The sequence below is a fragment of the Mesoplodon bidens genome (assembly GCF_964165515.1).
Source record: "Mesoplodon bidens genome assembly, contig: HAP1_SCAFFOLD_97, whole genome shotgun sequence".
Taxonomy (NCBI): Eukaryota; Metazoa; Chordata; class Mammalia; order Artiodactyla; family Ziphiidae; genus Mesoplodon; species Mesoplodon bidens.
Window position 1 is genome coordinate 1,880,629 of NW_027672422.1, and position 23,088 is coordinate 1,903,716.

The following is a 23,088-nucleotide window of genomic DNA, read 5'->3' on the forward strand; positions in this document are numbered from 1 at the left end:
TCTACATTCCAATCTAGAACGCGACTTCCATTGAGGCTCTGCTGCCCTAGTAACCAGATTTGGTAAGGGAGAACTGCTGCCACCTTGTGGCCGTTTCTCACAACTGCAGCTTTAATCCCAGCGCTAATGGTCAGTGGATATTCCAAATCATTACAGGCCTATAATGACACCTGCCCTGAAAACAAATCCTGGGGTCATATATCGACCAAAAAATTCAAAAGACGTCCATATTTCAAAACGACAGTTTCAAGAGGCATGTTTCACGCACATTAGTGTTCTGCTTCTTTTGCTTTCTTTCTTTCTTTGTTAAAAAAACGGGAATGGAAAAAGGCAACCCTCAGAGTGGGCGAAAACGTTCACAAACGAATCAATGGACAAAGGTTTAATCTCCAATATATATAAACAGCTCATGCAGCTTAATATTAATAAAACAAACAACCCAATACAAAAATGGGCAGAAGATCTAAAGAGACGTTTCTTCAAAGAAGACACAGAGATGGCCAAGACGCACATGAGAAGATGCTCAACATCACTAATTATTAGAGAAATGTAAATCAAAACTACAATGAGGTAAGACCTCACACCTGTTAGAATCGGCATCATCAGATAATCTACAAACAACAAATTCTGGGGAGGGTGTGGACAAAAGGAACCCTCTTCCGCTATTGGTGGGAATGTAAATTGATACAGTCACTATGGAGAACAGTATGGAGGTTCCTTTAAAAAACTAAAAAGAGAATTACCATAGGATCCAGCAATCCCACTACTCGGCATATACCCAGAGAAAACCATAAATCACAAAGACACATTCACCACAATGTTCATTGCAGCACTATTTACAATAGCCAGGTAATGGAAGCAACCTAAATGCCCACAGACAGACGAATGGATAAAGATGTGGTACATATATAAAATGGAATATTACTCAGCCATAAAAAGGAATGAAACTGGGTCATTTGTAGAGAAGTTGATGGATCTAGAGACTGTCATACAGAGTGAAGTAAGTCAGAAAGAGAAAAACAAATATTGTATATTAATGCCTATATGTGGAACCTAGAAAAATGGTACAGATGAACTGGTTTGCAGGGCAGAAATAGAGACACAGAGGTAGAGAACAGACGTATGGACACAAAGTGGGGTAAGCCATGGGGTGGTGGTGGTGGGATGAGTTGGGAGATTGGGATTGACCTGTATACATGTATATGCATAAAATAGATAACTAATAATAACCTACTGTATAAAAAAATAAACAAAATTAAATTTCAAAATTTTTAAAAATAAAATGTAAAAATAAAACAGAAAAAAAGTTCTTCCATTCACACTGATGTATATATAACAATGAATTATTTCCATGCTTATATCTATAAATACATAAAAGAGGAATAAAATCTAACTTGAACCAAAAAAGAAAAAAAAAAACTGAACCTAACAGTTATACAGAGGAAAACACTACCAAGGCACTTGCTCCAGTGGTAAACAATTCTGAAATTGGTCAGAGGTGGGGAATCATCTCCCATACAGCCAGCAGCCCCACCCGCCCACGCAAGGAGCGTCCTAATTGCAAAGCTGGGGGACCGTGCCCAGGCCTCTGTGAGTAAACGTGAGCTGAGCCCCAGGCCAGATGCTGCTGAACTGTTCCCACCCTTCCCAGGTGAAACACCTGAATATGTACAAGGGCTTGAAAGCCTAGAGGGAGGGCCGTGGAGCCACACCAGCGACGTCACGCAGGCCAACTTGGTGCCTGCAGGTCAGCCAGGATGGTCCTGGCCACGGGCGCTCTTCTGGAAGCTTTCCATTGCCCTGCCTGAGATACCCCTCCTGTCCCGGCCCCCACTCCTTTTTTTCCTTCCTCACCTCAGCCCGGAGAGATATTCCATTGGAAGATATGGGTGACACATCCTCTTCTTTACAGGTGGCAGCCTGGCAACTCCTGCCGAAAGTCCAGCAGAGCCCCACTCACACCGGGCCACCCACAAAGCCGTGGACCCTCACACCCTCCCACCAGCACAGCCCCGAGACTGCTGACGGGGCAGAGAATATGGAGTCAGGCACAGCTGCAGGGGCTATTGCTGCCTGGAGTGCTGTTTATATTGACCTCAACCCAGGCACACCTGGGGAGGGCTTGCCGGCAGGGTCAGGCTGCCCAGGGCAGCTAATCCTCAGCCCTCAGGGAATCACATTGCAGAAAATGGACCTCGCTAAGACAGAATATTCGCCAAGGAAAAAAAGGACACAATGCCATTCGCAGCACCGTAGATGAGTCTCGAGGTAATCACGTGACTTGGAGTAAGTCAGAAAGTGAAAGACACATATCGTATCATATCACTTATAGGTGTTACCTATAAATTGATACCAGGGCAGATATTTCCACGGAGAAGGGCAATCACAGATTCATTAAACAAACTTATGGTTCACCAAAGGAAAGGTGTGAGGATTGAATTCATTACGATATTGGGGTTAACAGACATATACAAACGCAGTAGACGTATATAATCACCAAAGACCTACGGAGTACCAAGAGAAGACTACTCAACATTCTGTCATAACGTACATGGGAAAAGGATCCCAGGAAGAACAGACATATGTATATGTGTCAAAGAACCACCTCTTGCACACCTACAACAAGCTAAACGTTGTACTCAAACATGCTGTAATAAAAAAATAAAAAATTAAATTAAAAACAAGAACAAGAAGTAGTGAGACACACTTGAGGGGCTTTCTCCTGGCACATTCCGTTCTACATTCCAATCTAGAACGCGACTTCCATTGAGGCTCTGCTGCCCTAGTAACCAGATTTGGTAAGGGAGAACTGCTGCCACCTTGTGGCCGTTTCTCACAACTGCAGCTTTAATCCAGCGCTAATGGTCAGTGGATATTCCAAATCATTACAGGCCTGTAAATGACACCTGCCCTGAAAACAAATCCTGGGGTCATATATCGACCAAAAAATTCAAAAGACGTCCATATTTCAAAACGACAGTTTCAAGAGGCATATTTCACGCACATTAGTGTTCTGCTTCTTTTGCTTTCTTTCTTTCTTTGTTAAAAAAACGGGAATGGAAAAAGGCAACCCTCAGAGTGGGCGAAAACGTTCACAAACGAATCAATGGACAAAGGTTTAATCTCCAATATATATAAACAGCTCATGCAGCTTAATATTAATAAAACAAACAACCCAATACAAAAATGGGCAGAAGATCTAAAGAGACGTTTCTTCAAAGAAGACACAGAGATGGCCAAGACGCACATGAGAAGATGCTCAACATCACTAATTATTAGAGAAATGCAAATCAAAACTACAATGAGGTAAGACCTCACACCTGTTAGAATCGGCATCATCAGATAATCTACAAACAACAAATTCTGGGGAGGGTGTGGACAAAAGGAACCCTCTTCCGCTATTGGTGGGAATGTAAATTGATACAGTCACTATGGAGAACGGTATGGAGGTTCCTTTAAAAAACTAAAAAGAGAATTACCATAGGATCCAGCAATCCCACTACTGGGCATATACCCAGAGAAAACCATAAATCACAAAGACACATTCACCACAATGTTCATTGCAGCACTATTTACAATAGCCAGGTAATGGAAGCAACCTAAATGCCCACAGACAGACGAATGGATAAAGATGTGGTACATATATAAAATGGAATATTACTCAGCCATAAAAAGGAATGAAACTGGGTCATTTGTAGAGAAGTTGATGGATCTAGAGACTGTCATACAGAGTGAAGTAAGTCAGAAAGAGAAAAACAAATATTGTATATTAATGCCTATATGTGGAACCTAGAAAAATGGTACAGATGAACTGGTTTGCAGGGCAGAAATAGAGACACAGAGGTAGAGAACAGACGTATGGACACAAAGTGGGGTAAGCCATGGGGTGGTGGTGGTGGGATGAGTTGGGAGATTGGGATTGACCTGTATACATGTATATGCATAAAATAGATAACTAATAATAACCTACTGTATAAAAAAATAAACAAAATTAAATTTCAAAATTTTTAAAAATAAAATGTAAAAATAAAACAGAAAAAAAGTTCTTCCATTCACACTGATGTATATATAACAATGAGTTATTTCCATGCTTATATCTATAAATACATAAAAGAGGAATAAAATCTAACTTGAACCAAAAAAGAAAAAAAAAAACAGAACCTAACAGTTATACAGAGGAAAACACTACCAAGGCACTTGCTCCAGTGGTAAACAATTCTGAAATTGGTCAGAGGTGGGGAATCATCTCCCATACAGCCAGCAGCCCCACCCGCCCACGCAAGGAGCATCCTAATTGCAAAGCTGGGGGACCGTGCCCAGGCCTCTGTGAGTAAACGTGAGCTGAGCCCCAGGCCAGCTGCTGCTGAACTGTTCCCACCCTTCCCAGGTGAAACACCTGAATATGTACAAGGGCTTGAAAGCCTAGAGGGAGGGCCGTGGAGCCACACCAGCGACGTCACGCAGGCCAACTTGGTGCCTGCAGGTCAGCCAGGATGGTCCTGGCCACGGGCGCTCTTCTGGAAGCTTTCCATTGCCCTGCCTGAGATACCCCTCCTGTCCCGGCCCCCACTCCTTTTTTTCCTTCCTCACCTCAGCCCGGAGAGATATTCCAGTGGAAGTTATGGGTGACACATCCTCTTCTTTACAGGTGGCAGCCTGGCAACTCCTGCCGAAAGTCCAGCAGAGCCCCACTCACACCGGGCCACCCACAAAGCCGTGGACCCTCACACCCTCCCACCAGCACAGCCCCGAGACTGCTGACGGGGCAGAGAATATGGAGTCAGGCACAGCTGCAGGGGCTATTGCTGCCTGGAGTGCTGTTTATATTGACCTCAACCCAGGCACACCTGGGGAGGGCTTGCCGGCAGGGTCAGGCTGCCCAGGGCAGCTAATCCTCAGCCCTCAGGGAATCACATTGCAGAAAATGGACCTCGCTAAGACAGAATATTCGCCAAGGAAAAAAAGGACACAATGCCATTCGCAGCACCGTAGATGAGTCTCGAGGTAATCACGTGACTTGGAGTAAGTCAGAAAGTGAAAGACACATATCGTATCATATCACTTATAGGTGTTACCTATAAATTGATACCAGGGCAGATATTTCCACGGAGAAGGGCAATCACAGATTCATTAAACAAACTTATGGTTCACCAAAGGAAAGGTGTGAGGATTGAATTCATTACGATATTGGGGTTAACAGACATATACAAACACAGTAGACGTATATAATCACCAAAGACCTACGGAGTACCAAGAGAAGACTACTCAACATTCTGTCATAACGTACATGGGAAAAGGATCCCAGGAAGAACAGACATATGTATATGTGTCAAAGAACCACCTCTTGCACACCTACAACAAGCTAAACGTTGTACTCAAACATGCTGTAATAAAAAAATAAAAAATTAAATTAAAAACAAGAACAAGAAGTAGTGAGACACACTTGAGGGGCTTTCTCCTGGCACATTCCGTTCTACATTCCAATCTAGAACGCGACTTCCATTGAGGCTCTGCTGCCCTAGTAACCAGATTTGGTAAGGGAGAACTGCTGCCACCTTGTGGCCGTTTCTCACAACTGCAGCTTTAATCCCAGCGCTAATGGTCAGTGGATATTCCAAATCATTACAGGCCTGTAAATGACACCTGCCCTGAAAACAAATCCTGGGGTCATATATCGACCAAAAAATTCAAAAGACACCCATATTTCAAAACGACAGTTTCAAGAGGCATATTTCACGCACATTAGTGTTCTGCTTCTTTTGCTTTCTTTCTTTCTTTGTTAAAAAAACGGGAATGGAAAAAGGCAACCCTCAGAGTGGGCGAAAACGTTCACAAACGAATCAATGGACAAAGGTTTAATCTCCAATATATATAAACAGCTCATGCAGCTTAATATTAATAAAACAAACAACCCAATACAAAAATGAGCAGAAGATCTAAAGAGACGTTTCTTCAAAGAAGACACAGAGATGGCCAAGACGCACATGAGAAGATGCTCATCATCACTAATTATTAGAGAAATGCAAATCAAAACTACAATGAGGTAAGACCTCACACCTGTTAGAATCGGCATCATCAGATAATGTACAAACAACAAATTCTGGGGAGGGTGTGGACAAAAGGAACCCTCTTCCGCTATTGGTGGGAATGTAAATTGATACAGTCACTATGGAGAACAGTATGGAGGTTCCTTTAAAAAACTAAAAAGAGAATTACCATAGGATCCAGCAATCCCACTACTGGGCATATACCCAGAGAAAACCATAAATCACAAAGACACATTCACCACAATGTTCATTGCAGCACTATTTACAATAGCCAGGTAATGGAAGCAACCTAAATGCCCACAGACAGACGAATGGATAAAGATGTGGTACATATATAAAATGGAATATTACTCAGCCATAAAAAGGAATGAAACTGGGTCATTTGTAGAGAAGTTGATGGATCTAGAGACTGTCATACAGAGTGAAGTAAGTCAGAAAGAGAAAAACAAATATTGTATATTAATGCCTATATGTGGAACCTAGAAAAATGGTACAGATGAACTGGTTTGCAGGGCAGAAATAGAGACACAGAGGTAGAGAACAGACGTATGGACACAAAGTGGGGTAAGCCATGGGGTGGTGGTGGTGGGATGAGTTGGGAGATTGGGATTGACCTGTATACATGTATATGCATAAAATAGATAACTAATAATAACCTACTGTATAAAAAAATAAACAAAATTAAATTTCAAAATTTTTAAAAATAAAATGTAAAAATAAAACAGAAAAAAAGTTCTTCCATTCACACTGATGTATATATAACAATGAGTTATTTCCATGCTTATATCTATAAATACATAAAAGAGGAATAAAATCTAACTTGAACCAAAAAAGAAAAAAAAAACAGAACCTAACAGTTATACAGAGGAAAACACTACCAAGGCACTTGCTCCAGTGGTAAACAATTCTGAAATTGGTCAGAGGTGGGGAATCATCTCCCATACAGCCAGCAGCCCCACCCGCCCACACAAGGATCATCCTAATTGCAAAGCTGGGGGACCGTGCCCAGGCCTCTGTGAGTAAACGTGAGCTGAGCCCCAGGCCAGATGCTGCTGAACTGTTCCCACCCTTCCCAGGTGAAACACCTGAATATGTACAAGGGCTTGAAAGCCTAGAGGGAGGGCCGTGGAGCCACACCAGCGACGTCACGCAGGCCAACTCGGTGCCTGCAGGTCAGCCAGGATGGTCCTGGCCACGGGCGCTCTTCTGGAAGCTTTCCATTGCCCTGCCTGAGATACCCCTCCTGTCCCGGCCCCCACTCCTTTTTTTCCTTCCTCACCTCAGCCCGGAGAGATATTCCAGTGGAAGTTATGGGTGACACATCCTCTTCTTTACAGGTGGCAGCCTGGCAACTCCTGCCGAAAGTCCAGCAGAGCCCCACTCACACCGGGCCACCCACAAAGCCGTGGACCCTCACACCCTCCCACCAGCACAGCCCCGAGACTGCTGACGGGGCAGAGAATATGGAGTCAGGCACAGCTGCAGGGGCTATTGCTGCCTGGAGTGCTGTTTATATTGACCTCAACCCAGGCACACCTGGGGAGGGCTTGCCGGCAGGGTCAGGCTGCCCAGGGCAGCTAATCCTCAGCCCTCAGGGAATCACATTGCAGAAAATGGACCTCGCTAAGACAGAATATTCGCCAAGGAAAAAAAGGACACAATGCCATTCGCAGCACCGTAGATGAGTCTCGAGGTAATCACGTGACTTGGAGTAAGTCAGAAAGTGAAAGACACATATGGTATCATATCACTTATAGGTGTTACCTATAAAGTGATACGAGGGCAGATATTTCCACGGAGAAGGGCAATCACAGATTCATTAAACAAACTTATGGTTCACCAAAGGAAAGGTGTGAGGATTGAATTCATTACGATATTGGGGTTAACAGACATATACAAACACAGTAGACGTATATAATCACCAAAGACCTACGGAGTACCAAGAGAAGACTACTCAACATTCTGTCATAACGTACATGGGAAAAGGATCCCAGGAAGAACAGACATATGTATATGTGTCAAAGAACCACCTCTTGCACACCTACAACAAGCTAAACGTTGTACTCAAACATGCTGTAATAAAAAAATAAAAAATTAAATTAAAAACAAGAACAAGAAGTAGTGAGACACACTTGAGGGGCTTTCTCCTGGCACATTCCGTTCTACAGTCCAATCTAGAACGCGACTTCCATTGAGGCTCTGCTGCCCTAGTAACCAGATTTGGTAAGGGAGAACTGCTGCCACCTTGTGGCGGTTTCTCACAACTGCAGCTTTAATCCCAGCGCTAATGGTCAGTGGATATTCCAAATCATTACAGGCCTATAATGACACCTGCCCTGAAAACAAATCCTGGGGTCATATATCGACCAAAAAATTCAAAAGACGTCCATATTTCAAAACGACAGTTTCAAGAGGCATGTTTCACGCACATTAGTGTTCTGCTTCTTTTGCTTTCTTTCTTTCTTTGTTAAAAAAACGGGAATGGAAAAAGGCAACCCTCAGAGTGGGCGAAAACGTTCACAAACGAATCAATGGACAAAGGTTTAATCTCCAATATATATAAACAGCTCATGCAGCTTAATATTAATAAAACAAACAACCCAATACAAAAATGGGCAGAAGATCTAAAGAGACGTTTCTTCAAAGAAGACACAGAGATGGCCAAGACGCACATGAGAAGATGCTCAACATCACTAATTATTAGAGAAATGTAAATCAAAACTACAATGAGGTAAGACCTCACACCTGTTAGAATCGGCATCATCAGATAATCTACAAACAACAAATTCTGGGGAGGGTGTGGACAAAAGGAACCCTCTTCCGCTATTGGTGGGAATGTAAATTGATACAGTCACTATGGAGAACAGTATGGAGGTTCCTTTAAAAAACTAAAAAGAGAATTACCATAGGATCCAGCAATCCCACTACTCGGCATATACCCAGAGAAAACCATAAATCACAAAGACACATTCACCACAATGTTCATTGCAGCACTATTTACAATAGCCAGGTAATGGAAGCAACCTAAATGCCCACAGACAGACGAATGGATAAAGATGTGGTACATATATAAAATGGAATATTACTCAGCCATAAAAAGGAATGAAACTGGGTCATTTGTAGAGAAGTTGATGGATCTAGAGACTGTCATACAGAGTGAAGTAAGTCAGAAAGAGAAAAACAAATATTGTATATTAATGCCTATATGTGGAACCTAGAAAAATGGTACAGATGAACTGGTTTGCAGGGCAGATATAGAGACACAGAGGTAGAGAACAGACGTATGGACACAAAGTGGGGTAAGCCATGGGGTGGTGGTGGTGGGATGAGTTGGGAGATTGGGATTGACCTGTATACATGTATATGCATAAAATAGATAACTAATAATAACCTACTGTATAAAAAAATAAACAAAATTAAATTTCAAAATTTTTAAAAATAAAATGTAAAAATAAAACAGAAAAAAAGTTCTTCCATTCACACTGATGTATATATAACAATGAATTATTTCCATGCTTATATCTATAAATACATAAAAGAGGAATAAAATCTAACTTGAACCAAAAAAGAAAAAAAAAACTGAACCTAACAGTTATACAGAGGAAAACACTACCAAGGCACTTTCTCCAGTGGTAAACAATTCTGAAATTGGTCAGAGGTGGGGAATCATCTCCCATACAGCCAGCAGCCCCACCCGCCCATGCAAGGAGCGTCCTAATTGCAAAGCTGGGGGACCGTGCCCAGGCCTCTGTGAGTAAACGTGAGCTGAGCCCCAGGCCAGATGCTGCTGAACTGTTCCCACCCTTCCCAGGTGAAACACCTGAATATGTACAAGGGCTTGAAAGCCTAGAGGGAGGGCCGTGGAGCCACACCAGCGACGTCACGCAGGCCAACTTGGTGCCTGCAGGTCAGCCAGGATGGTCCTGGCCACGGGCGCTCTTCTGGAAGCTTTCCATTGCCCTGCCTGAGATACCCCTCCTGTCCCGGCCCCCACTCCTTTTTTTCCTTCCTCACCTCAGCCCGGAGAGATATTCCAGTGGAAGTTATGGGTGACACATCCTCTTCTTTACAGGTGGCAGCCTGGCAACTCCTGCCGAAAGTCCAGCAGAGCCCCACTCACACCGGGCCACCCACAAAGCCGTGGACCCTCACACCCTCCCACCAGCACAGCCCCGAGACTGCTGACGGGGCAGAGAATATGGAGTCAGGCACAGCTGCAGGGGCTATTGCTGCCTGGAGTGCTGTTTATATTGACCTCAACCCAGGCACACCTGGGGAGGGCTTGCCGGCAGGGTCAGGCTGCCCAGGGCAGCTAATCCTCAGCCCTCAGGGAATCACATTGCAGAAAATGGACCTCGCTAAGACAGAATATTCGCCAAGGAAAAAAAGGACACAATGCCATTCGCAGCACCGTAGATGAGTCTCGAGGTAATCACCTGACTTGGAGTAAGTCAGAAAGTGAAAGACACATATCGTATCATATCACTTATAGGTGTTACCTATAAATTGATACCAGGGCAGATATTTCCACGGAGAAGGGCAATCACAGATTCATTAAACAAACTTATGGTTCACCAAAGGAAAGGTGTGAGGATTGAATTCATTACGATATTGGGGTTAACAGACATATACAAACACAGTAGACGTATATAATCACCAAAGACCTACGGAGTACCAAGAGAAGACTACTCAACATTCTGTCATAACGTACATGGGAAAAGGATCCCAGGAAGAACAGACATATGTATATGTGTCAAAGAACCACCTCTTGCACACCTACAACAAGCTAAACGTTGTACTCAAACATGCTGTAATAAAAAAATAAAAAATTAAATTAAAAACAAGAACAAGAAGTAGTGAGACACACTTGAGGGGCTTTCTCCTGGCACATTCCGTTCTACATTCCAATCTAGAACGCGACTTCCATTGAGGCTCTGCTGCCCTAGTAACCAGATTTGGTAAGGGAGAACTGCTGCCACCTTGTGGCCGTTTCTCACAACTGCAGCTTTAATCCCAGCGCTAATGGTCAGTGGATATTCCAAATCATTACAGGCCTGTAAATGACACCTGCCCTGAAAACAAATCCTGGGGTCATATATCGACCAAAAAATTCAAAAGACGTCCATATTTCAAAACGACAGTTTCAAGAGGCATATTTCACGCACATTAGTGTTCTGCTTCTTTTGCTTTCTTTCTTTCTTTGTTAAAAAAACGGGAATGGAAAAAGGCAAACCTCAGAGTGGGCGAAAACGTTCACAAACGAATCAATGGGCAAAGGTTTAATCTCCAATATATATAAACAGCTCATGCAGCTTAATATTAATAAAACAAACAACCCAATACAAAAATGGGCAGAAGATCTAAAGAGACGTTTCTTCAAAGAAGACACAGAGATGGCCAAGACGCACATGAGAAGCTGCTCAACATCACTAATTATTAGAGAAATGCAAATCAAAACTACAATGAGGTAAGACCTCACACCTGTTAGAATCGGCATCATCAGATAATGTACAAACAACAAATTCTGGGGAGGGTGTGGACAAAAGGAACCCTGTTCCGCTATTGGTGGGGAATGTAAATTGATACAGTCACTATGGAGAACAGTATGGAGGTTCCTTTAAAAAACTAAAAAGAGAATTACCATAGGATCCAGCAATCCCACTACTGGGCATATACCCAGAGTAAACCATAAATCACAAAGACACATTCACCACAATGTTCATTGCAGCACTATTTACAATAGCCAGGTAATGGAAGCAACCTAAATGCCCACAGACAGACGAATGGATAAAGATGTGGTACATATATAAAATGGAATATTACGCAGCCATAAAAAGGAATGAAACTGGGTCATTTGTAGAGAAGTTGATGGATCTAGAGACTGTCATACAGAGTGAAGTAAGTCAGAAAGAGAAAAACAAATATTGTATATTAATGCCTATATGTGGAACCTAGAAAAATGGTACAGATGAACTGGTTTGCAGGGCAGAAATAGAGACACAGAGGTAGAGAACAGACGTATGGACACAAAGTGGGGTAAGCCATGGGGTGGTGGTGGTGGGATGAGTTGGGAGATTGGGATTGACCTGTATACATGTATATGCATAAAATAGATAACTAATAATAACCTACTGTATAAAAAAATAAACAAAATTAAATTTCAAAATTTTTAAAAATAAAATGTAAAAATAGAACAGAAAAAAAGTTCTTCCATTCACACTGATGTATATATAACAATGAATTATTTCCATGCTTATATCTATAAATACATAAAAGAGGAATAAAATCTAACTTGAACCAAAAAAGAAAAAAAAAACTGAACCTAACAGTTATACAGAGGAAAACACTACCAAGGCACTTGCTCCAGTGGTAAACAATTCTGAAATTGGTCAGAGGTGGGGAATCATCTCCCATACAGCCAGCAGCCCCACCCGCCCACGCAAGGAGCGTCCTAATTGCAAAGCTGGGGGACCGTGCCCAGGCCTCTGTGAGTAAACGTGAGCTGAGCCCCAGGCCAGCTGCTGCTGAACTGTTCCCACCCTTCCCAGGTGAAACACCTGAATATGTACAAGGGCTTGAAAGCCTAGAGGGAGGGCCGTGGAGCCACACCAGCGACGTCACGCAGGCCAACTTCGTGCCTGCAGGTCAGCCAGGATGGTCCTGGCCACGGGCGCTCTTCTGGAAGCTTTCCATTGCCCTGCCTGAGATACCCCTCCTGTCCCGGCCCCCACTCCTTTTTTTCCTTCCTCACCTCAGCCCGGAGAGATATTCCAGTGGAAGTTATGGGTGACACATCCTCTTCTTTACAGGTGGCAGCCTGGCAACTCCTGCCGAAAGTCCAGCAGAGCCCCACTCACACCGGGCCACCCACAAAGCCGTGGACCCTCACACCCTCCCACCAGCACAGCCCCGAGACTGCTGACGGGGCAGAGAATATGGAGTCAGGCACAGCTGCAGGGGCTATTGCTGCCTGGAGTGCTGTTTATATTGACCTCAACCCAGGCACACCTGGGGAGGGCTTGCCGGCAGGGTCAGGCTGCCCAGGGCAGCTAATCCTCAGCCCTCAGGGAATCACATTGCAGAAAATGGACCTCGCTAAGACAGAATATTCGCCAAGGAAAAAAAGGACACAATGCCATTCGCAGCACCGTAGATGAGTCTCGAGGTAATCACGTGACTTGGAGTAAGTCAGAAAGTGAAAGACACATATCGTATCATATCACTTATAGGTGTTACCTATAAATTGATACCAGGGCAGATATTTCCACGGAGAAGGGCAATCACAGATTCATTAAACAAACTTATGGTTCACCAAAGGAAAGGTGTGAGGATTGAATTCATTACGATATTGGGGTTAACAGACATATACAAACACAGTAGACGTATATAATCACCAAAGACCTACGGAGTACCAAGAGAAGACTACTCAACATTCTGTCATAACGTACATGGGAAAAGGATCCCAGGAAGAACAGACATATGTATATGTGTCAAAGAACCACCTCTTGCACACCTACAACAAGCTAAACGTTGTACTCAAACATGCTGTAATAAAAAAATAAAAAATTAAATTAAAAACAAGAACAAGAAGTAGTGAGACACACTTGAGGGGCTTTCTCCTGGCACATTCCGTTCTACATTCCAATCTAGAACGCGACTTCCATTGAGGCTCTGCTGCCCTAGTAACCAGATTTGGTAAGGGAGAACTGCTGCCACCTTGTGGCCGTTTCTCACAACTGCAGCTTTAATCCCAGCGCTAATGGTCAGTGGATATTCCAAATCATTACAGGCCTGTAAATGACACCTGCCCTGAAAACAAATCCTGGGGTCATATATCGACCAAAAAATTCAAAAGACGTCCATATTTCAAAACGACAGTTTCAAGAGGCATATTTCACGCACATTAGTGTTCTGCTTCTTTTGCTTTCTTTCTTTCTTTGTTAAAAAAACGGGAATGGAAAAAGGCAAACCTCAGAGTGGGCGAAAACGTTCACAAACGAATCAATGGACAAAGGTTTAATCTCCAATATATATAAACAGCTCATGCAGCTTAATATTAATAAAACAAACAACCCAATACAAAAATGGGCAGAAGATCTAAAGAGACGTTTCTTCAAAGAAGACACAGAGATGGCCAAGACGCACATGAGAAGCTGCTCAACATCACTAATTATTAGAGAAATGCAAATCAAAACTACAATGAGGTAAGACCTCACACCTGTTAGAATCGGCATCATCAGATAATGTACAAACAACAAATTCTGGGGAGGGTGTGGACAAAAGGAACCCTCTTCCGCTATTGGTGGGGAATGTAAATTGATACAGTCACTATGGAGAACAGTATGGAGGTTCCTTTAAAAAACTAAAAAGAGAATTACCATAGGATCCAGCAATCCCACTACTGGGCATATACCCAGAGTAAACCATAAATCACAAAGACACATTCACCACAATGTTCATTGCAGCACTATTTACAATAGCCAGGTAATGGAAGCAACCTAAATGCCCACAGACAGACGAATGGATAAAGATGTGGTACATATATAAAATGGAATATTACTCAGCCATAAAAAGGAATGAAACTGGGTCATTTGTAGAGAAGTTGATGGATCTAGAGACTGTCATACAGAGTGAAGTAAGTCAGAAAGAGAAAAACAAATATTGTATATTAATGCCTATATGTGGAACCTAGAAAAATGGTACAGATGAACTGGTTTGCAGGGCAGAAATAGAGACACAGAGGTAGAGAACAGACGTATGGACACAAAGTGGGGTAAGCCATGGGGTGGTGGTGGTGGGATGAGTTGGGAGATTGGGATTGACCTGTATACATGTATATGCATAAAATAGATAACTAATAATAACCTACTGTATAAAAAAATAAACAAAATTAAATTTCAAAATTTTTAAAAATAAAATGTAAAAATAAAACAGAAAAAAAGTTCTTCCATTCACACTGATGTATATATAACAATGAATTATTTCCATGCTTATATCTATAAATACATAAAAGAGGAATAAAATCTAACTTGAACCAAAAAAGAAAAAAAAAAAACTGAACCTAACAGTTATACAGAGGAAAACACTACCAAGGCACTTGCTCCAGTGGTAAACAATTCTGAAATTGGTCAGAGGTGGGGAATCATCTCCCATACAGCCAGCAGCCCCACCCGCCCACGCAAGGAGCGTCCTAATTGCAAAGCTGGGGGACCGTGCCCAGGCCTCTGTGAGTAAACGTGAGCTGAGCCCCAGGCCAGCTGCTGCTGAACTGTTCCCACCCTTCCCAGGTGAAACACCTGAATATGTACAAGGGCTTGAAAGCCTAGAGGGAGGGCCGTGGAGCCACACCAGCGACGTCACGCAGGCCAACTTGGTGCCTGCAGGTCAGCCAGGATGGTCCTGGCCACGGGCGCTCTTCTGGAAGCTTTCCATTGCCCTGCCTGAGATACCCCTCCTGTCCCGGCCCCCACTCCTTTTTTTCCTTCCTCACCTCAGCCCGGAGAGATATTCCAGTGGAAGTTATGGGTGACACATCCTCTTCTTTACAGGTGGCAGCCTGGCAACTCCTGGCGAAAGTCCAGCAGATCCCCACTCACACCGGGCCACCCACAAAGCCGTGGACCCTCACACCCTCCCACCAGCACAGCCCCGAGACTGCTGACGGGGCAGAGAATATGGAGTCAGGCACAGCTGCAGGGGCTATTGCTGCCTGGAGTGCTGTTTATATTGACCTCAACCCAGGCACACCTGGGGAGGGCTTGCCGGCAGGGTCAGGCTGCCCAGGGCAGCTAATCCTCAGCCCTCAGGGAATCACATTGCAGAAAATGGACCTCGCTAAGACAGAATATTCGCCAAGGAAAAAAAGGACACAATGCCATTCGCAGCACCGTAGATGAGTCTCGAGGTAATCACGTGACTTGGAGTAAGTCAGAAAGTGAAAGACACATATCGTATCATATCACTTATAGGTGTTACCTATAAATTGATACCAGGGCAGATATTTCCACGGAGAAGGGCAATCACAGATTCATTAAACAAACTTATGGTTCACCAAAGGAAAGGTGTGAGGATTGAATTCATTACGATATTGGGGTTAACAGACATATACAAACACAGTAGACGTATATAATCACCAAAGACCTACGGAGTACCAAGAGAAGACTACTCAACATTCTGTCATAACGTACATGGGAAAAGGATCCCAGGAAGAACAGACATATGTATATGTGTCAAAGAACCACCTCTTGCACACCTACAACAAGCTAAACGTTGTACTCAAACATGCTGTAATAAAAAAATAAAAAATTAAATTAAAAACAAGAACAAGAAGTAGTGAGACACACTTGAGGGGCTTTCTCCTGGCACATTCCGTTCTACATTCCAATCTAGAACGCGACTTCCATTGAGGCTCTGCTGCCCTAGTAACCAGATTTGGTAAGGGAGAACTGCTGCCACCTTGTGGCCGTTTCTCACAACTGCAGCTTTAATCCCAGCGCTAATGGTCAGTGGATATTCCAAATCATTACAGGCCTGTAAATGACACCTGCCCTGAAAACAAATCCTGGGGTCATATATCGACCAAAAAATTCAAAAGACACCCATATTTCAAAACGACAGTTTCAAGAGGCATATTTCACGCACATTAGTGTTCTGCTTCTTTTGCTTTCTTTCTTTCTTTGTTAAAAAAACGGGAATGGAAAAAGGCAACCCTCAGAGTGGGCGAAAACGTTCACAAACGAATCAATGGACAAAGGTTTAATCTCCAATATATATAAACAGCTCATGCAGCTTAATATTAATAAAACAAACAACCCAATACAAAAATGAGCAGAAGATCTAAAGAGACGTTTCTTCAAAGAAGACACAGAGATGGCCAAGACGCACATGAGAAGATGCTCAACATCACTAATTATTAGAGAAATGCAAATCAAAACTACAATGAGGTAAGACCTCACACCTGTTAGAATCGGCATCATCAGATAATGTACAAACAACAAATTCTGGGGAGGGTGTGGACAAAAGGAACCCTCTTCCGCTATTGGTGGGAATGTAAATTGATACAGTCACTATGGAGAACAGTATGGAGGTTCCTTTAAAAAACTAAAAAGAGAATTACCATAGGATCCAGCAATCCCACTACTGGGCATATACCCAGAGAAAACCATAAATCACAAAGACACATTCACCACAATGTTCATTGCAGCACTATTTACAATAGCCAGGTAATGGAAGCAACCTAAATGCCCACAGACAGACGAATGGATAAAGATGTGGTACATATATAAAATGGAATATTACTCAGCCATAAAAAGGAATGAAACTGGGTCATTTGTAGAGAAGTTGATGGATCTAGAGACTGTCATACAGAGTGAAGTAAGTCAGAAAGAGAAAAACAAATATTGTATATTAATGCCTATATGTGGAACCTAGAAAAATGGTACAGATGAACTGGTTTGCAGGGCAGAAATAGAGACACAGAGGTAGAGAACAGACGTATGGACACAAAGTGGGGTAAGCCATGGGGTGGTGGTGGTGGGATGAGTTGGGAGATTGGGATTGACCTGTATACATGTATATGCATTAAATAGATAACTAATAATAACCTACTGTATAAAAAAATAAACAAAATTAAATTTCAAAATTTTTAAAAATAAAATGTAAAAATAAAACAGAAAAAAAGTTCTTCCATTCACACTGATGTATATATAACAATGAATTATTTCCATGCTTATATCTATAAATACATAAAAGAGGAATAAAATCGAACTTGAACCAAAAAAGAAAAAAAAAAACTGAACCTAACAGTTATACAGAGGAAAACACTACCAAGGCACTTGCTCCAGTGGTAAACAATTCTGAAATTGGTCAGAGGTGGGGAATCATCTCCCATACAGCCAGCAGCCCCACCCGCCCACGCAAGGAGCGTCCTAATTGCAAAGCTGGGGGACCGTGCCCAGGCCTCTGTGAGTAAACGTGAGCTGAGCCCCAGGCCAGATGCTGCTGAACTGTTCCCACCCTTCCCAGGTGAAACACCTGAATATGTACAAGGGCTTGAAAGCCTAGAGGGAGGGCCGTGGAGCCACACCAGCGACGTCACGCAGGCCAACTTGGTGCCTGCAGGTCAGCCAGGATGGTCCTGGCCACGGGCGCTCTTCTGGAAGCTTTCCATTGCCCTGCCTGAGATACCCCTCCTGTCCCGGCCCCACTCCTTTTTTTCCTTCCTCACCTCAGCCCGAAGCGATATTCCATTGGAAGTTATGGGTGACACATCCTCTTCTTTACAGGTGGCAGCCTGGCAACTCCTGCCGAAAGTCCAGCAGAGCCCCACTCACACCGGGCCCCCCACAAAGCCGTGGACCCTCACACCCTCCCACCAGCACAGCCCCGAGACTGCTGACGGGGCAGAGAATATGGAGTCAGGCACAGCTGCAGGGGCTATTGCTGCCTGGAGTGCTGTTTATATTGACCTCAACCCAGGCACACCTGGGGAGGGCTTGCCGGCAGGGTCAGGCTGCCCAGGGCAGCTAATCCTCAGCCCTCAGGGAATCACATTGCAGAAAATGGACCTCGCTAAGACAGAATATTCGCCAAGGAAAAAAAGGACACAATGCCATTCGCAGCACTGTAGATGAGTCTCGAGGTAATCACGTGACTTGGAGTAAGTCAGAAAGTGAAAGACACATATCGTATCATATCACTTATAGGTGTTACCTATAAATTGATACCAGGGCAGATATTTCCACGGAGAAGGGCAATCACAGATTCATTAAACAAACTTATGGTTCACCAAAGGAAAGGTGTGAGGATTGAATTCATTACGATATTGGGGTTAACAGACATATACAAACACAGTAGACGTATATAATCACCAAAGACCTACGGAGTACCAAGAGAAGACTACTCAACATTCTGTCATAACGTACATGGGAAAAGGATCCCAGGAAGAACAGACATATGTATATGTGTCAAAGAACCACCTCTTGCACACCTACAACAAGCTAAACGTTGTACTCAAACATGCTGTAATAAAAAAATAAAAAATTAAATTAAAAACAAGAACAAGAAGTAGTGAGACACACTTGAGGGGCTTTCTCCTGGCACATTCCGTTCTACATTCCAATCTAGAACGCGACTTCCATTGAGGCTCTGCTGCCCTAGTAACCAGATTTGGTAAGGGAGAACTGCTGCCACCTTGTGGCCGTTTCTCACAACTGCAGCTTTAATCCCAGCGCTAATGGTCAGTGGATATTCCAAATCATTACAGGCCTATAATGACACCTGCCCTGAAAACAAATCCTGGGGTCATATATCGACCAAAAAATTCAAAAGACGTCCATATTTCAAAACGACAGTTTCAAGAGGCATGTTTCACGCACATTAGTGTTCTGCTTCTTTTGCTTTCTTTCTTTCTTTGTTAAAAAAACGGGAATGGAAAAAGGCAACCCTCAGAGTGGGCGAAAACGTTCACAAACGAATCAATGGACAAAGGTTTAATCTCCAATATATATAAACAGCTCATGCAGCTTAATATTAATAAAACAAACAACCCAATACAAAAATGGGCAGAAGATCTAAAGAGACGTTTCTTCAAAGAAGACACAGAGATGGCCAAGACGCACATGAGAAGATGCTCAACATCACTAATTATTAGAGAAATGTAAATCAAAACTACAATGAGGTAAGACCTCACACCTGTTAGAATCGGCATCATCAGATAATCTACAAACAACAAATTCTGGGGAGGGTGTGGACAAAAGGAACCCTCTTCCGCTATTGGTGGGAATGTAAATTGATACAGTCACTATGGAGAACAGTATGGAGGTTCCTTTAAAAAACTAAAAAGAGAATTACCATAGGATCCAGCAATCCCACTTCTGGGCATATACCCAGAGAAAACCATAAATCACAAAGACACATTCACCACAATGTTCATTGCAGCACTATTTACAATAGCCAGGTAATGGAAGCAACCTAAATGGCCACAGACAGACGAATGGATAAAGATGTGGTACATATATAAAATGGAATATTACTCAGCCATAAAAAGGAATGAAACGGTCATTTGTAGAGAAGTTGATGGATCTAGAGACTGTCATGCAGAGTGAAGTAAGTCAGAAAGAGAAAAACAAATATTGTATATTAATGCCTATATGTGGAACCTAGAAAAATGGTACAGATGAACTGGTTTGCAGGGCAGAAATAGAGACACAGAGTTAGAGAACAAACGTATGGACACAAAGTGGGGGAAGCCATGGGGTGGTGGTGGTGGGATACAAACACAGTAGACGTATATAATCACCAAAGACCTACGGAGTACCAAGAGAAGACTACTCAACATTCTGTCATAACGTACATGGGAAAAGGATCCCAGGGAGAACAGACATATGTATATGTGTAAAAGAACCACCTCTTGCACACCTACAACAAGCTAAACGTTGTACTCAAACTTGCTGTAATAAAAAATAAAAAATTAAATTAAAAACACGAACAAGAAGTAGTGAGACAAACTTGAGGGGCTTTCTCCTGGCACATTCCGTTCTACATTCCAATCTAGAACGCGACTTCCATTGAGGCTCTGCTGCCCTAGTAACCAGATTTGGTAAGGGAGAACTGCTGCCACCTTGTGGCCGTTTCACACAACAGCAGCTTTAATCCCAGCGCTAATGGTCAGTGGATATTCCAAATCATTACAGGCCTGTAAATGACACCTGCCCTGAAAACAAATCCTGGGGTCATATATCGACCAAAAAATTCAAAAGACGTCCATATTTCAAAACGACAGTTTCAAGAGGCATATTTCACGCACATTAGTGTTCTGCTTCTTTTGCTTTCTTTCTTTCTTTGTTAAAAAAACGGGAATGGAAACAGGCAACCCTCAGAATGGGCGAAAACGGTCACAAACGAATCAATGGACAAAGGTTTAATCTCCAATATATATAAACAGCTCATGCAGCTTAATATTAATAAAACAAACAACCCAATACAAAAATGGGCAGAAGATCTAAAGAGACGTTTCTTCAAAGAAGTCACAGAGATGGCCAAGACGCACATGAGAAGCTGCTCAACATCACTAATTATTAGAGAAATGCAAATCAAAACTACAATGAGGTAAGACCTCACACCTGTTAGAATCGGCATCATCAGATAATGTACAAACAACAAATTCTGGGGAGGGTGTGGACAAAAGGAACCCTCTTCCGCTATTGGTGGGAATGTAAATTGATACAGTCACTATGGAGAACAGTATGGAGGTTCCTTTAAAAAACTAAAAAGAGAATTACCATAGGATCCAGCAATCCCACTTCTGGGCATATACCCAGAGAAAACCATAAATCACAAAGACACATTCACCACAATGTTAATTGCAGCACTATTTACAATACCCAGGTAATGGAAGCAACCTAAATGCCCACAGACAGAGGAATGGATAAAGATGTGGTACATATATAAAATGGAATATTACTCAGCCATAAAATGGAATGAAACTGGGTCATTTGTAGAGAAGTTGATGGATCTAGAGACTGTCATGCAGAGTGAAGTAAGTCAGAAAGAGAAAAACAAATATTGTATATTAAGGCCTATATGTGGAACCTAGAAAAATGGTACAGATGAACTGGTTTGCAGGGCAGAAATAGAGACACAGAGGTAGAGAACAAACGTATGGACCCAAAGTGGGGGAAGCCATGGGTTGGTGTTAGTGGTATGAGTTGGGAGATTGGGATTGACCTGTATACATGTTTATGCATAAAATAGATAACTAATAATAACCTACTGTATAAAAAATAAATAAAATTAAATTTCAAATTTTTTAAAAATAAAATGTAAAATAATACAGAAAAAAAAGTTCTTCCATTCACACTGATGTATTTATAAGAATGAATTATTTCCATGCTTATATCCATAAATACATAAAAGAGGAATAAAATCTAACTTCAACCAAGAAAGAAAAAAAAAAACTGAACCTAACAGTTATACAGAGGAAAACACTACCAAGGCACTTGCTCCAGTGGTAAACAATTCTGAATTTGGTCAAGGGGGGGAATCATCTCCCATACAGCCAGCAGCCCCGCCCGCCCACGCAAGGAGCGTCCTTATTGCAAAGCTGGGGGACCGTGCCGAGGCTTCTGTGAGTAAACGTGAGCTGAGCCCCAGGCCAGCTGCTGCTGAACTGTTCCCACCCTTCCCAGGTGAAACACCTGAATATGTACAAGGGCTTGAAAGCCTAGAGGAAGGGCCGTGGAGCCACACCAGCGACAGCACGCAGGCCAACTTGGTGCCTGCAGGTCAGCCAGGATGGTCCTGGCCACGGGCACTCTTCTGGAAGCTTTCCATTGCCCTGCCTGAGATACCCCTCCTGTCCCGTCCCCCACTCCTTTTTTTCCTTCCTCACCTCAGCCCGGAGAGATATTCCAGTGGAAGTTATGGGTGACACATCCTCTTCTTTACAGGTGGCAGCCTGGCAACTCCTGCCGAAAATCCAGAAGAGCCCCACTCACACCGGGCCACCCACAAAGCCGTGGACCCTCACACCCTCCCACCAGCACAGCCCCGAGACTGCTGATGGTGCAGAGAATATGGAGTCAGGCACAGCTGCAGGGGCTATTGCTGCCTGGAGTGCTGTTTATATTGACCTCAACCCAGGCACACCTGGGGAGGGCTTGCCGGCAGGGTCAGGCTGCCCAGGGCAGCTAATCCTCAGCCCTCAGGGAATCACATTGCAGAAAATGGACCTCGCTAAGACAGCATATTCGCCAAGGAAAAAAAGGACACAATGCCATTTGCAGCACCGTAGATGAGTCTAGAGGTAATCACGTGACTTGGAGTAAGTCAGAAAGGGAAAGACACATATCATATCATATCACTTATAGGTGTTACCTATAAATTGATACCAGGGCAGATATTTCCACGGAGAAGGGCAATCACAGATTCATTAAACAAACTTATGGTTCACCAAAGGAAAGGTGTGAGGATTGAATTCATTACGATATTGGGGTTAACAGACATATACAAACACAGTAGACGTATATAATCACCAAAGACC